This window comes from Strigops habroptila, chromosome 8 (genome assembly GCF_004027225.2).
Source record: "Strigops habroptila isolate Jane chromosome 8, bStrHab1.2.pri, whole genome shotgun sequence".
Taxonomy (NCBI): Eukaryota; Metazoa; Chordata; class Aves; order Psittaciformes; family Psittacidae; genus Strigops; species Strigops habroptila.
In genome coordinates this window covers 57,813,408-57,829,092 of record NC_044284.2, presented here as the reverse complement: position 1 = coordinate 57,829,092, position 15,685 = coordinate 57,813,408, and the positions used below count along the sequence as shown (strand labels likewise).

Sequence of the window (15,685 nt, the reverse complement as noted above, 5' to 3'; positions counted from 1 at the left end):
CTAAAGCTCTACTAAGAGTCTGGCACTAAGAAAGGGGGCTGAGAGGTGACAGCACAAACTACTCCTTCTTTAAGCGTGTATGCAGGAGGGTTTTGTCCCTGCTCCTAGAGCTGGGACTGGTGGGGGAGATTTCGCTCCTTGACTTGACACATCTAATCAGGCAACTAAGATTTTCTCGCATCCAAAATCACTCTCAAACCTGTAGGTTGAACATTTAAATAACACAGCAGTGATAAAATAATAATACCAGCAATCCTGCCAGCAGATGTGACTGCCAAGCAACATTTATCTACTTCATGGTTTATGACATACATTTGATAGAAAACACTTGCAGCAAGAGAGATTGGCATTACAGCCAAGGAAAAAAAATCATCTGTGCAGCAAACTGGGGGTGGCAATCTCAAGTGCTGTGATTTTTCAGGAATGGGACAGAGTAACAACCATCACACAGCTCTAAGAGCTGACACTGCTTTGGGGCAGAGATGGTCTGGCTCACCTTGAGATCCTGCTTGCTAGGATGCTGTGGTTTCCACTCTCTAACACAAAATTATCTGTCACTGCCCTGCTCATCCTTTACTCATCAGAAGGGATGGATCAGCATTAGGTGATCACAGTACACTCCTGACAGCCCCTGCTCTTCACACAGCAGCCTGAACTCACCAACTCCATTCTCTCTGCATTTGCTAAAAAGAAGCTTCCAACAGAGCCCATGCTTCCCACATCACACCTCGCCTTGCAGTGTAGTGGTAGGAAGTTGGAGGTAGTATTCAGTTATAAAAACAAAAAGAAAGGAACAGGGAATTTGCACTAGAAAGGTAAAACCTCTGCCACAACCGCAGCTTGGGAGTCTCATGACAGTAAAGAATATGTTTATATTCTGCGTTTGCATTTACACTTCATCTCTGATTCCTTCCCAATACTCCCACCCTGTATTGCTCATATAAAAGGAGATGTACTAGAGACTCCAGCTACAGTCTGTAGTATTTTCAGGCCTTGATGGCAGTCTGCAGCCTATTTTCCAGGCTCGTAAATCTCGAGAGAAGTGTTTCATTATTCTGTTCAGGCAGTGTGGAATAGCTGAGCCACAGATCCTCACGGATGTTTCCTTTCTGGGCCATTCCATAGACAGGCAACATTTTGCATTTCAGAAAGTGCCCTTAAATTCTTTCACCAGCCCATTCCTCTTCAAACAAGTTGGAACTGAAAATTCCTCTTTCAAGTCCTGTAGGATAAATTGCAATCTCAACATTCCAGCCTGAAAGGAGCATTTTTCCTCTTCTCTTCAAACATTTTGCCTTCTAGGTAGAAGAGGACAAAAGCCATGACCTTCCTCAGCAAATTCAAGACACCAGAAGCCAAAGTAAACAGCTTTTAGAGTGTTTATAGCGCTTAGGAGTGAAGTACACAGCCTTCTTCAACAAAAAGCAGCTCTGTTTCTGGTACCTTTACTACAAACTAATGTAGCAACAGGTCAAAGTTGTGAAGTTCGCATATGGAACCACATTAGTGTTGGATTTGGTTGTCCTGGGCTCAGGACCACCTCACCTAGGTCCATGAATTTGTGAGATCCTTTAGTACTTTTATATATGTGCAAAGAATATTAAATCAGCTTTGTTACGAAGCCATCTGGAAAACGTAAGCTGCCTTTTAGGAGTGAGTGAGTGCACGAACTCAAGCATGGGTCCCAACACAATACATTTCCAAGCTACTCTTGCTTAGCAAACAAAGGAGACAAGAGAAATACCACCTAGAAAAAAAGCTGTTGTTTCTGACCTAAAAATCACAAGGGTAGTGGCTTTGGTCAAAGACGACCAAGAAGTTGGTGCCAAAACCATACTCCTCACTGCAGTGCAACACATACTCTCCGGACCAGCTCTGCAAGAGCCTGTAGTGTTCAGATAACAGTCCTCTTTCTTGCATCGCTGTCACAGAAAGGCATTTCCACCTGGGAGGAGAGTGTTTCCAGTCAGATCTCCTGATCTCACATTACAAACCACTGAGGAGTCCCCAGCAAAAAGGCCCAAAGCTGGGAAGCACAAGCAGTGCTGGTTTGCTCAAAGGCCACATGAGGCAAGAGCACCCTGTTCCATGTTCTTGCTATAGAGCTTCTGTCAGCAGAAGGGAAGTAGGAGAAAGGAGAATAAAACAATTAGGAATAAATAAATGAAGATCTGCCTTCCTTCTCCATCTGCCTTTTTAGAGAAGGGTAGGCCTATACTGAAAGATGAAGTCTTTGACTTGAAGTGATGAATGAAAACGCAACTGATAATTCAAATCTGCCATGGGGCAAGTTTAAAGGGAGGGTTGCCCCAAATGGTTTCATTATGTTCAAAAGCTACTGCCAGGAACATGGGTATTTTTTTCCTGTGCTTGCTGGTTCCTCTGCATTTAAAACATCTCTCTATGTTTGTTTTTCTTCCAGTCTTTTGTGGTTGCTTTGTAAACATCTGGGCTGGTTTTCAGCCCTTTGTACAAGAAGCATGTGTGTGTGTGTGTGTGTTAGTTTTGCCAATGGCTCTTATGTAATGTTTGTGGGGATGAAGGAATTGGTTAGAACAGCTCCTTTGAAAGGCCATCCCAGTCCAAAACTATGATGGGAATATCTCATGAAATGTCCTCTTCCCCCTTCTGTACCAGACCATCAATTTCCCTGACGAGGTTAAAAACAGAGCCCTCTCTTTCAGTGGTAATCACTCAAGATGACATTTACTTCTTGCAATCCCAAGTCTCTGCTGAGTTTCACGGTGGTTGTATGTCACCAAAGGACACCTAGGCACTTCCAGCCTGAATGAATTGCCTCATTTTAGGGCACAGAGGAGTACATTTCCCAGGAATGAGACCCATACATTTCTTCTCTCATATGCAACACCTAAAACAACGTTAACCCCCTCCCAGCAGTGTAAGAGTGAAACTCTGCAGCTAGGACATAAATTGTTCAACAGCATTTTTCTGCACTAGATGTGATGGGTTATTTGACAGTTAAGACCCTAATTCTTTTAAGCCCCTCTGAAAGCCTCTGCAGTTAACATTTTTATATTGCTTCAAGCTAACTCTCCCCCAGTAAGTGAAGAGCTTTGGAGCTTTTAAGACCAAAGGAAACACTTTGTCTGTCAAGCTCTACTTTTCTGTACAATCCAGACCATAAATTTTTATGAGCATTTCCTGCTGTAAACTCAAGGGTTTTGGTTGGTCTGTCACAGGTTTTCAACATTGGGTTGATTTGGACCTCTCTTGTTGGTGCTGAGGTGCAGCCCATCGTGCCCTGCACACGGCTGCCTCTTCCAGCCTGAGGTGAGATCCTACCTTAGTCTGGTGGGAGCTCGCAGGGAGATGGATTTTTAAGGAGGGCCTCTTGCCTCATTTCGCTTGTATCCCAAATGGATCTAAAGGTCGAGGAGAGGAGAGGAGAGGAGAGGAGAGGAGAGGAGAGGAGAGGAGAGGAGAGGAGAGGAGAGGAGAGACGTAAAGGATAGAGGCTCCATGGGAAAAGAGCAATGGACATGGAGTTAAAAAGCTCTCCAGAAGTGGAGCTGAAAAGGCTGACTGCAGAGAGGTCAGTCTTCTACGTGCCTTATACATTAACATTTCTTAACTGGCTCTGTTCCTCAGGAAGAAATAATCTTATTTCACAGGCTTTCATGATTACAGGGTTTCCCCTTCCCCCATTCAAAAATACCCCCACAAAGCTCAATCTTCTTAATTTGCTTGGTCACAAATGGGAACAAGCTGCACTTTCTAAATAAATACTTTATGGTCTTTTTTCCCTTCTCAACAACGGAGTTCATGTAGCAGATTATCTGAACCAAATGGGTTTACAGTTCCCTACTTCCCCAGTTCCTCACCAGTAAGAAGACCACAGCAGCAACAGACCACACGTCAATACCAGCAGTGTAGTTGAAGGAAAACATAGGGTTTACTCCACGTTGAATTTGGGTCAGTGTACCCACATTTATTTACCACTAGATCACCAGATACAGCCTTGCTTCTCAGGAGCCATACATGCTTTCATTGTGCACCCATGTCCCAAGCATTAGCCAGACAGGTACAGTTTTAGGGAGAAGGATGGATTTCTACATGATCTTAGATTTCTCTGAGCTTAGAGGATAAGTGTGGCTCTGACACAAATCCACGGCTATCCAAGCACAGCCACCATTCAAACAGCTCAGTGTTTTACATCTTTGCTTGCTCCCTATGGTTGTGGTTGCAAGTTGTGGTTGTCTAAATGCATGGAGGAAAGAAGAAGTGAAAGCAAAATGGGAGAAAAATATTCTGTCACCAAGAAAATGTTATTCTGACTGTTACTGTAATTAGAGGTGGCAGATACGTGTGTAATGATGAGGAAGGACAAAGATGGAGCACTACAGTCCTGACCTGGAATTTCCTGAGTTCATACAACATCTTGAGCTTTGTCCTAGGTCACCACACGATGCAGGGTGGATCTATTCTGGTTCTTTCTTTCTCCCTTTTTTTTCCCTTCTATAGCCCAAAAAACTGAGAAAAAGAAATATCAAATCACTCAATCATGATTTGGAGTGAATATTCATAACAGTTCTAACAAAAGAAAGATGCTCTTTCTACTTGAATCATGACTACCCACCCCTTGGAAACTCCAAAAGCAGCATGCCATGGTCTTGCATGGGCTGCCTCAGAAGATCCTGGAGGATTGATTCTCCCCTCTGACAGTGAGTTCTCAGCATATATACCCAGTATAAACTGGTTGAACCCTCCTCTATCTGCACAGGAACCTGCACTTCATTTCCCTCCATAGCACATGTTTGTGTGCTATGGAGTCTCTAGGAAACAGGGTCTCTGGGAAAATAAGGCTGCAACCAAGATCCTACCCAAGAAACAGGAGATGCCCATAAAGACCATGCAACTTAACTATCACAGCTATGCTTGTCTGTGTGTGCATGAATTCTTTCATGTCTTCTTTCTCACTATGTCGGAAGAATTCATTAAAGAATTCCAGGGTCACTGGAAGAAAGTGAAGGTAGTGGAGTCAAAACTTCTGGTTCTGTCTTAATTTCCTTTTCTGTTCTCTTCTCTGACTTAATACAGGTGAAAAAGTAACACTTTTAGACAACCAGACATTTCCCTGAATGGAGAATAAAACCACACCAGCAATCAAAAGGGAAATAAACACACATTGGCAAAGACCACACAAGACTAAGACAGCAAAAATTGCACGGAACAATCTAACCCCCCTCCCCAATGCCCTGTCTTGTTCATACCATAGATGCCAGCAGCTGAGAGTGACAAACACACCATTGTAACTCTCTGGTGACAGAGATTCTCACAGTGTTTTGGAAAACCTTGATGATAAACCTCATGGCTGACAAACAGCCCATCAGTGACCCCTGCAGAACTCCAGCCCCACGTAGCAGAAGGTTAGAAAAACATCCCTCCACAATCACTGGCTGAGACACTGAGCTGATAAACAACCTTTAATCCCTTCAGCAGCTGGCACAGCAGCTCATTAGTTTCCATAGTGAAGGTATGTTACAGATCTAGAACCACGGGCTGGTGTGATGGTGGCTTGATCAGCTCTTCTGCTGATCACAAACTGATGTATCATTGGTAACAGGAAAAACAAGAAAAGAGAAAAAATCTTGGAAGAGATAAACCTACAGCAACCAAGAAAGACATTAACATGAACATGGAAATACACTACAGGTGAGTAAGGAGCTGTTAAAGAACTGAATTTTGGGGAGCGACGGTCACAAATGCATAGCAATGGTCTTGCATACCAGTCACAGGGGGTCAAAACTCAGCAGTGCGATGTGAAAGAGTCATGAAGAGGTAAAACTTAGTGAGGTGACAATGGGAACAGCAGCAAACACCATGAGCTCTGAGCTGCAACGGAAATTCTGCTTCTGTACATTCAACTATCAAATTTCTTTAAATATATATATTTATATATATTTATAAATATATATATTTATATATATATTATACATATAAATATATATATAAAAAACATACAGAAGTATATAACTATCCTCTGGTAACTAAAGGGGACCTACAAGAAATCTGGACTACTACAAGGACTTCTTAGAAGGGCATATAGTGACAGGGCAAGGGGGAATGGCTTTAAACTGAAAGAGGGGAGATTGAGATGAGCTCTTAGGCAGAAGCTCTTCCCTGTGAGGGTGCTGAGGCGCTGGCACAGGGTGCCCAGAGAAGCTGTGGCTGCCCCATCCCTGGCAGTGTTCAAGGCCAGGTTGGACACAGGGGCTTGGAGCAACCTGCTCTAGTGGAAGGTGTCCCTGCCCGTGGCAGGGGGTTGGAACTGCATGAGCTTTAAGGTCCCTTCCAACACAAATCATTCTATGATTCTAAGTATATATATTCCATATATATACTTCCATATATATACGTATGGATATAACTAGGCCAGGCTCTTCCTTGAGGAGTGAAGAACTTTCAAGCAGAAAACATGCTCAAATCATTTCAAGAAAACAAGTGAATCCCTCTACTCCAAACAACATCTTCAGGGAAGTCCAACCTATGAAGTCTCTGCTTCTGCTTGCCTCAATTTTAGATTTGTTTCCATAGATAGGTCAAACCCAGACCAGCACCATCTGCAGGAGAAAAATTCCAGCTCTTCTGTCTGTACATAAATCCAAGCTTTGACAAAATCTGGAGGAACCATAGATTTCACCTTCTTTCATCTCTGAAGATTTCCAGTGTAGAACAAACACAGGATGCTCAGGGTCTGGAGTGTGTCTACAGCTCCAGAAATGAGCAGAAAACATGTCTGGGTCCAGAGCTGAGGGAATAGGATCTGTATGTTTGCCAGTGAGAGAAATATGAAATTCCAAAAGGTAATGCTTAGAAGTTTGCTTTTAGGCTAAAACCTCCATTTTAATAATTTACTGCAATGACAAATCACAGGGTTTTGTTTGTTTGTTTTATAAAAGAAGGCTTTCATTAGATCTTCTGCACATAGACTCTCTTCCCATAGCCGGGTTTATTGAGAGCCAAGTCACTATTGAACTGAAGTCTGGATTATCACAAGAGGTCTGACAATAATTTGCCAAAGCTGATTAGATTAGCACCGTTCTGTCACACAGACAGTGCAGACCCATGATAAGGCCTCAAATATTCACCAGGGGACCCAGCACCTGGGGAGAACTAACACAGAACCATCCTTACAGACACAACTTCCTTTCTCCTGGTAGAGGCACCAGGTCTCTGTTAATCCTCTCCCTTCCACTGTAGCTTTTTGAGTCATTCCTGATGTACATGGGCGAATCTTTGGCCAACTGTTACGAAGAACATGACCGTACTGAATCTGGCCAGAGGTAACTGAATAAAACATGACTTCAGCCAGAATCCCTCTTGGGTTTGCACTGTTGAGCAGCCAAGGCTATAGCTTGTAGCTGCATGAGGTGCATAGCTGAGATAAACAACCACTGGTGACACTTTAGGCCAGCTGAGGTAATAATTGCACATTGACCTCCATTACTATCTGAGATGAGTGGAAAATATTGGCTCAACTGGCAACAAGTTTTCACGAGCTGACTTAAGATAACAGCCCATACCGTGCTTTTATTGTGTTTTCATTCGGTTTTGAACAGCTTTTTGGTGCAGAAAATCTTTACACCCTGTAGCACACACAAAGCTCCAAGCCATCCAAGCCAGAACTTGAGTTGGGAATGCTCTGACCTTGATATAGGACAGATACAGCAGCTGTAGATTACCATGACTTTTTTTCCATGCCAAAACTCCTTCTTCATGCGTGCTCTCAAGAGAGGAAGTCACTGATAAGCAATGTTTACATGCAGTGCAAAGCTCTTCAACGTGAGGGCGCAGCCAGTGGTTGGCACCATTGTCTGATCCAACAGGGACAAGCTCCAGAGACGTTGGGGTAAACCATTCCAAGATAATGGAATGGCAGGAGGGGTGTAACGTGCTCTTTGACAGAGTGGAAAGCCCAGCAGTGCAGGCTCCCTGTGGATACCTGCCCTAGCACTCAGCTGGGGCAGAGTGATCAACCACCCTCAGCCCACCAGAGGGAGGATGGAAGAGGCTGAGGGATGAAGCTGTAAGTGGAGAGCTCAGCTTGGGAATGGGTGAGGTGTGCACACACACACAGGGTAAGAAGGGAAAGTCTGCTTCTCTCCCTCCAGGATCTGGAGTGTCTTTGGAAACCAAATGAAGCCAGGAATTGTTTTGCATGCCATGGCCTTATCTTCATTGACAGCCTCTTTTCCTCAAACTGGGTACCAATCAGTTTTGCCTACGCCAGCCTCCCCAGAAGTCAGGATGTCCCCTTGCCCTAAATACTTTGCAGGGTTGACCAGAAGCAATGTGCAAACTCTGTGTTCACCTGCTGTACGTATTTAGGTCTGCAAGCCAGGCCTGGCAGTGAAAGAGTAAACCGAAGGTCATTCAGATGAAGGAAGCCAGAAGGATAAAACAGCAGCATTTATCAACAGGGCTGCAAAACGTTACTCCAGACACTGGAGTATCGATGTGAGTAGTCTGGTACAAAGAGACCCTTGAGGTGAAAGAATCAAGGCAAAGAATTACTCAAACCTGGACCAAAGGTTTGTTCAGATCGCCAGGTGGCCCTTCAGATATTAAACAGGGATGGGATTTGCCTACAGGTTTACGGATTAGATAAGAGTTTCACATGCATCCATTTCACATGCATCATTTCATATGCACATCCATTTCATGGATACGCTCAGGGATTACCTAACCATTCGCTCATACCTGGTCTGCATAAAGCATTTCTGCTACAGTGGTAGCCCAAAGCAGATTCCGTGCCTGCCTGTTCTACATTCTTTCAGGGATGGATGGGAATGTTTCCTGCAGATCTGGGCTTTCTTTTCATTTTGAAAACTCAGAAACAGAAACGTGAGTTTCTTTGGCAAAGTTTCTCTGCTTGCCTTGCTGGAGATGGAGTAACCAGAGCAAATGAATCAGGAGCAAGATGAGTAAGTACATATCTATCCTGTCAATAGCCATATTACAAAGCTATTGCAGGGCAAAGAAGTACATTCTGCTGTACTGAATCAGGACATCACAACTACAAAGTGTTCCAAGTTAAACACATCCAAAAACTGTTTGACTCATGTTTCACATTTAATTCTAGATCTCTCAAAAAGTTTACAAAAGCAAAGCTTGCCTGGACTAAACAACTGAACTGCATAAGGCACGTGGCATTAGCTCAGGCTTCTCTGGCCAGCTCTCTAAATGAAGTGTTTGGAAATAAGAGAAACACACAGATTTGGGATTGGAATGGATAAGAAATTTAGTTTCTCCTTTTATAAGAGAGTCCTGTGTAAATCTAAAGGAGCCTGCAAAGCTTCAACGAGACATGCATTAAAAGCAGCAGCAGCTCTGTCCACATATAATACGATTATTAAAAGCGAGGCAAAAAGAGAAAGATTCGACACACTGGAGAGCTGCCCAAGAGCCCACAGTTGTGATGTAGTGTTTGGACTCGAAGTGTGTTAACAGGGCAATATAAATCTGCAGAGAGTAAGACAAAGTCTGAAGAGAGCAGACCTAAGCCAAGCAGGCCCAGAAACTGGCCACAGATTCAAGTGGTAGGTAGTTCAAAAGGGAAGTATTTGAAAATCAAATTCCATATAGCAAAAAGCTGGATGTGCTCACAGTTTCTTTTGAAGGTCACACATCCATTATGGTACCCAGGGAGCAAAATCTGAGTGATCAAGAGAATGCCATAGCAAAGTGCACTATAAAGGCTTCATTTCCCTCACAGGTTCTACAATGGGCAGTTCAGTTATTGGCAGTGATTATGTTATTTCTAATGTAAATATTTCACTTTCAGCACAGCTGAACTGGGAGGGATTATAGCAAGTAATGAATGAACCTCTAAATACCTCTCCAAGCCAAAAAACCCCGGTGATGGCATGCAGAACTGAATCCTTCCAATCATCCAGCAAGAGATGGAGAGGATTTTGCATGACTCTCAGTAATTACTGCTTCCAAAACTGCCAGCAATGCCTTTTCCCACCCCTCTATGGTCAAGGCAATTATTCTTCCAGGTTCTCACTCTTGGCCAGCACCTCCATTGTCAAGTCAATGGAAGAATGACAACATCCACCAGCTGCCTGGACAACATCCAGCCTGGATTATTACAATGAGCTTGCATGAGAAACAGGATTAGAAAAGCAGAGAAAGTCTACTGATAAAGCTGCCCCATTTGTTTTGGTTCAAGATACTAAGGTTGTTCAGTAAATAGCTGTGGTATGTGGGAGACTTCCCTGCGCCCTGAACAGCTCCATGGCATTAGATTAGCTTCTGCTTTATTGCAAAATGGGAGAGCTGGGGGGTGATAGCGAGGTCAGTTTTAGTAAAGGTTTTCTAGGTTTAGGTATGATTTTCTCCTTGGAGTATGAAGAATTATTCCTAGAGATCACCTACAACGTGGTGGGGAAGAGGAGTTCTTCGTGCAGGATCTCACTCTTTAATTTACAGCACAATATAATGTTCTCATTCCTTGTAATAACATACACCAGCATCCACACGCTCTTAAAATATGGTCCATCCAGATGGGTTTCCATATTTACAAGTCTAGCAATGAAATATTCAATGTAGTAATTGCTTATATCACATCCATTTCGGTAAAAGCTCTCTGGAGTATTCTTCCAAAAATGCAAAAGACCACCCTGTGCTGCAAACACAGGATATCGTTTGGCTGTGAACACTGACTTTAGCTGGATGAATTTATGAATGGAACTGTGGAGCATGACTGTTCATCCTGCAGTATACAGAGAAGGCACCCAATGACCAAGGAGACCCCCCCAAGTGCTGCGTGCCTATCTCTCTGCTGAGTTCATACAGGATCACATCTAAAAGAAGAACCAATACTGATGGGTCTGGTTTGCACCTGTGGAAAAGGACACACTAAAATAGCTTTGAAATAGAAGGGCCTTTTGGGAAGGTGACAAATGACACAGCAGCAGACAATACAGTCTGTCTTATATCGCTGTCATTCTGTGACCACCCCTCTGGCCTAGGTTTAAAACCTCTGTAGGCTCACTGATATCACACCCAGGCAGATCCTGAACTCAGGAACTTCTCTTTTCTCTTCTGTTCTGCTTCCCTCTTGTTAGTCTGCAAGCCCTTAGCAAAACAAATTCAGGGGGGCAAAATTCAGAGCATCAGATGTGAAGAAGCAACGTAAGAGAAGTTAGTTTTGAAGAAAACCAAAGATTATGCTTGGCTGACCAAAGCCCCTGGGCTCACAATGCAGTCCATTTCGGTGAGAGAGCAGAGATATTTCCTACTGTCTTCCAAAGCAAGGTGTTACGATCAGTCCTGTGACTGATGCAGCTTTTGTTCCCATGCAAAAAAGCACTTAATCCTTGGCTTTAGCCTTGTTTTTGGACACGAGGCTGGTGAAAAACTGAAGCAGTGATTACAAACTGTTCCCTGTTCTTGGAGGAATAACGACTGCAAAAGAAAACACAATCCCAAGTGCCAAGCAAAATGGCTAAGGTTAATACTATTTGTCATTACAAGTGCAGAAAGAATACTAGCTGCCAGAAGCTCTGTACAAGGATGTGAAATCCATATTTCTTGTACTTTTTGCTGTTTTGACAACTAGAAATAATATTTCTCAATTGCTAAATCAACCTTAAAATTATGGCAATTCAGCCTTAAAAAGATTCACAGCCTGCAATGACCAGCACAGAGGCAGGGATTTGTGTGCAGCTCCACACACCAGCTTTGACCATTCCTGTGGATCCTGAGCCAGGTCCTGACCTCATCCGGATCTATATAAATCCACAGCCGTTTCGGTGGGGCTGTGAGGATGTGAGGTCAGGATTTGGCTGGTTACATTGGCTGAGCTGTGGGCACTTGCCAAAGAACTTTGTAATGGATCGTGTAAACACCAGAATTGCTCACAACAATTATGTAACCTGCATTTAATGCTGCTTTATAGAAACACTTACAATGGTCTCCATGGCTCTCCGGCTCCACACGTGTGCCAGCGCAGAGGTCCTGTGTCAGGTCCATCCCTCCCGAATGCAGGTGGTGGTGTTCCTGAAATTACAAATGAAAACTGACTCCTTGCACAAAGGGCGGTGCAATAGTTCAGATAACCAATAAGTCCAGAGTGAAGCAGGTCTCTTGATCATACGCTCTCAGTTCTTACCCTCATGTCTCCTTGTCCCTCCTGGCCAGCTTTTGGGAACAGTGCTTGGCTCTAGACTCTCTAGAGTCAGCTCTACTCAGCCCATGACAGCAAGGGAGAAAACTTTACATGTAAAGTAGAGACAAAAGGACTCCTTAGGCCACCCAGCACTCAGGTTGGCAGGAAGTGAAAGCAATGAGAATGAGGATACTTCTCGAGTGGTCTCAACTCTCAACAACCATCTCTGTTCACCCACTGTATCAGCAAACTTCTAGCTATCTAATCATTACATATCTGTTACTTATGTTTTCTCTCTCCCTTCCACACACATCCTTATCGCTAGACCAGATCCTGCCGCAGTCTTCTTCACCCTCAGTTTCTCGCCCATTAAGTCATGAGTGGTGACAAATAACTATAAGAAAGGCCCAAATTCAGAAAAGCAAGTATTTTACTCTGAAAGAAAACTGCCCACGATGCTCAAAGTTTAGTCTGATTCCTCATCCATTTGCATACTTCAAGAAACACAACCATGGTGTAATAAACTAAGAGATTTATTTCTAATATGAAACCCATATTTAGTACTGGTTTGGCAGTGGTAGGAAGGAAACCACAGGCAGCTGGCATGGATTAAGTGTTAGTTGCTTGATAAACCTGGAGTTGTCAGAACTTTCAACTTCCTTACTGCATCTCCTGCTACCCAGAGCTAAATACTTGAGAAGGATGCCTTTGGCTGAGCAGGGTTTTGCTCTTCACATGTTAGCAGTGTGGATACCAGCAAGGGATATATGTTTGCACACATAAAATTGCTATGAAGAATGAGAACTGCCTGGAGCTTCTTTAACACTCCCACTGTCAGCTCCTTGGTAACAGCTTCACATGCATCAGCGGTACACTTCTTAATCCTTTTAAACTCAAATATTGCAAACACAGTAGCTCACTGCTTCCTACAATAGCTTCACTATCTGAAACTTCCACTGTTTCAATGCAGAGTTCTGAGTCTGAGACTGTTTACTAATATTTAACTACCCTCTGAGGGAAATGCAAATAACTCAGGTTCATGGTGCTGCCACTGAATGAATGTGGTGCTTAGCACGGTGCAGAACTTGAATTAGATAGTCCAAATTCCCAAATTCACTTCCAATGACTCACTGAAACCTTTGAGCTTTAAAACCCTTATTTGCTAGTAAAACACTGGCACCCAAGTTTCCACAAAGCTAACATGCAAGCCTTTTGAACACAGGCCAACTAAATTCATTTTGGAATTTGAAATAATATCCATAAGGATTTTTTCCTATTTGCTCAGTTCTCACTGACATACCATCTGACTGGAAGTAGACATGAAGACTCTTTAAAATGCCTTGCAATTACTCATTTATGAAGTGTGGGATAGAAGAGGGAAAATGAGATGATGGCCCTAAAAACGTCAGTGCAGGTGTCTTGACAATCTTCATTTTCTACCACATATTCCAGACATAGGCTTTTGCTATCCCCCACTCCATGAAGAATTGCTTCCTCAGCCTTGGAAACTCCAAGCTCTCAAGAGTCAGGACACTTCATACTTCTACAACTCCCAAGGAAATCATTCAGTTTACAGACCAACCAAACCCAATAACCACCATATTCTTAATTCTTGCCTTTTATTTTATATGGCTCACAGGGCTTCTATTTTTAAGCATTTTCCTGCAGCTTAGAGAACAACAAACTTTCAATTCCAAAAGCCAAAAGCACCACAGAATCACTAGATTCCAGGACAAAAAGCCGCCAGAAGCAGTAAGGAGATCCAACCCTTACTGAGGTGTGTCCATCACATTTCATAGCATCATCAGGACTTTATGTGCCTTTCTCCATTGAAGTGAGGAAGCAGATTTACTATGGGCAAAGTCACCTCCGACAGCAGATCACAGAGCAAACACAATTCAACAAAATCCATCTGAAGAGATACAGGAGGTTCCTAACAGGGCACACTTGTCGTGGGAGAAACATTTCAGAGAACAGGCTTATATTTAGCAAGTAATCTTTGATTTCACAGCTCTAAATACAATTATATGCCAGATTTTTGTCAGCCAACCTCCCATTAAACCCCAGACACTAATAGCATCATGTGCCAAACAGCCTTTCACACACCCTTGAGAAATGACTGCCACTAAACAGTTTGCTTCTCCTGGCAACATTACAAGTGATTCCCATGAGAATGGAGCTGCTTTGGGTTCATCTACTGCAGCTCAAGTTCGCTGAAGCCCACTGCATTAGTTTTGCACAGGAGTCTGTAGAAGGATCAGGAATAGGCAGAAGTTCTTCCCTGTGAGGGTGCTGAGGCACTGGCACAGGGTGCCCAGAGAAGCTGTGGCTGCCCCATCCCTGGCAGTGTTCAAGGCCAGGTTGGACACAGGGGCTTGGAGCAACCTGCTCTAGTGGAAGGTGTCCCTGCCCGTGGCAGCGGGTTGGAACTGGATGAGCTTTAAGGTCCCTTCCAACACAAACCACTCTGTGAATCTACTATTCCATGACCATGAACTGAACATACTACTGGTTACAAAGCTTTTAACCCAACCCTGGGTAGGCTCAGGAGGAAAGCAGGCATGAGCAAACCACATTAGTCAGGGATCTAGTGCCTTCAGCAATGTCACCCCCAGCAGGTCCTTGCACACTCAGCATGATTTCTATGAGTGGAGAAGACTTCACCCTGCACCAGCTGCCAAGAGAGATGTAGGCAGCCAAAAGGATCTGTGGGCATCCGTTGTTCAGGTGTGTTTCCAACAATAAAGTCACTGCACCAATTCTCTTGCAAATACTTCAGCCTCTGGCTCACTTCCCACACGTATACCCCTCAGATGCCACTAAATTAGAAGTGAAAAATATAACTTGGAGAGCACATTTAACATAAGTAAAGAGATTAAGGAGTTTATCTGTCAACACCAGAGGCCAGATGTTTTTAAATTAAGAGAAAAAACAGGAGATTGAGATGTTAATTCTAAGCTCTTTCCTTCCCTTTAAAATGTTTTAAAATATTTGTTAAAATACATAACTTTCCTGTAGGTTTTGGAGAGGGTTTAAAAAAATACCAGTTGAGATTTTAGACTAAACTTCAGTGTCTAACACAGGCCTGAGGAGGCTCAAATCTGCTTCTCATGGTACGTACTGTCAGAGTTTCTTTGCATATGCAGCACTCGGAGAGGAGTTATTTCACAGCAATTGCTGTGTATGACTTCACCAGCACCAGAGCTCAGGCTCAGAAATATATTGAATTCCACTACTTTTCATCCTTGACTCTCAGTTTCCATCCCTAATCCAGTTCTAGGAGCCCTGAAATCATGGATCTACAGCTGGACCTACAGCAGGCTCCCATGACACCAATCTAGCTTCTATAAGGATGAAAATCAAATGTAATGAGTAAGTTTAAATCAAAATCTAGAAAGGAGATGGGACTTCCTGAAAAACAAGCATATCCTAACAGTAGTTAAATTCCAAGAGAGGCTCAATCCAGAATTACACCCGTTATCAAGAAAGGGAGCCAGCCGCTTCTCTTTTACCCATCTTTCTCATGGAGGACATCTATTTTCATGTTCC

General features: G+C 43.4%; 1 long non-coding RNA gene across 2 annotated transcripts in view; it reads right to left on the bottom strand.

The window, feature by feature from the left end:
• The window catches only part of LOC115611318, a 215,119-nt gene that overhangs the window by 137,456 nt on the left and 61,978 nt on the right, over positions 1 to 15,685 (bottom strand). For both annotated transcript variants that reach the window (XR_003992537.1, XR_003992538.1), the window contains exon 4: positions 11,937 to 12,027. This is a non-coding gene — a long non-coding RNA (uncharacterized LOC115611318). The remainder of the gene's footprint in view (positions 1 to 11,936; positions 12,028 to 15,685) is intronic.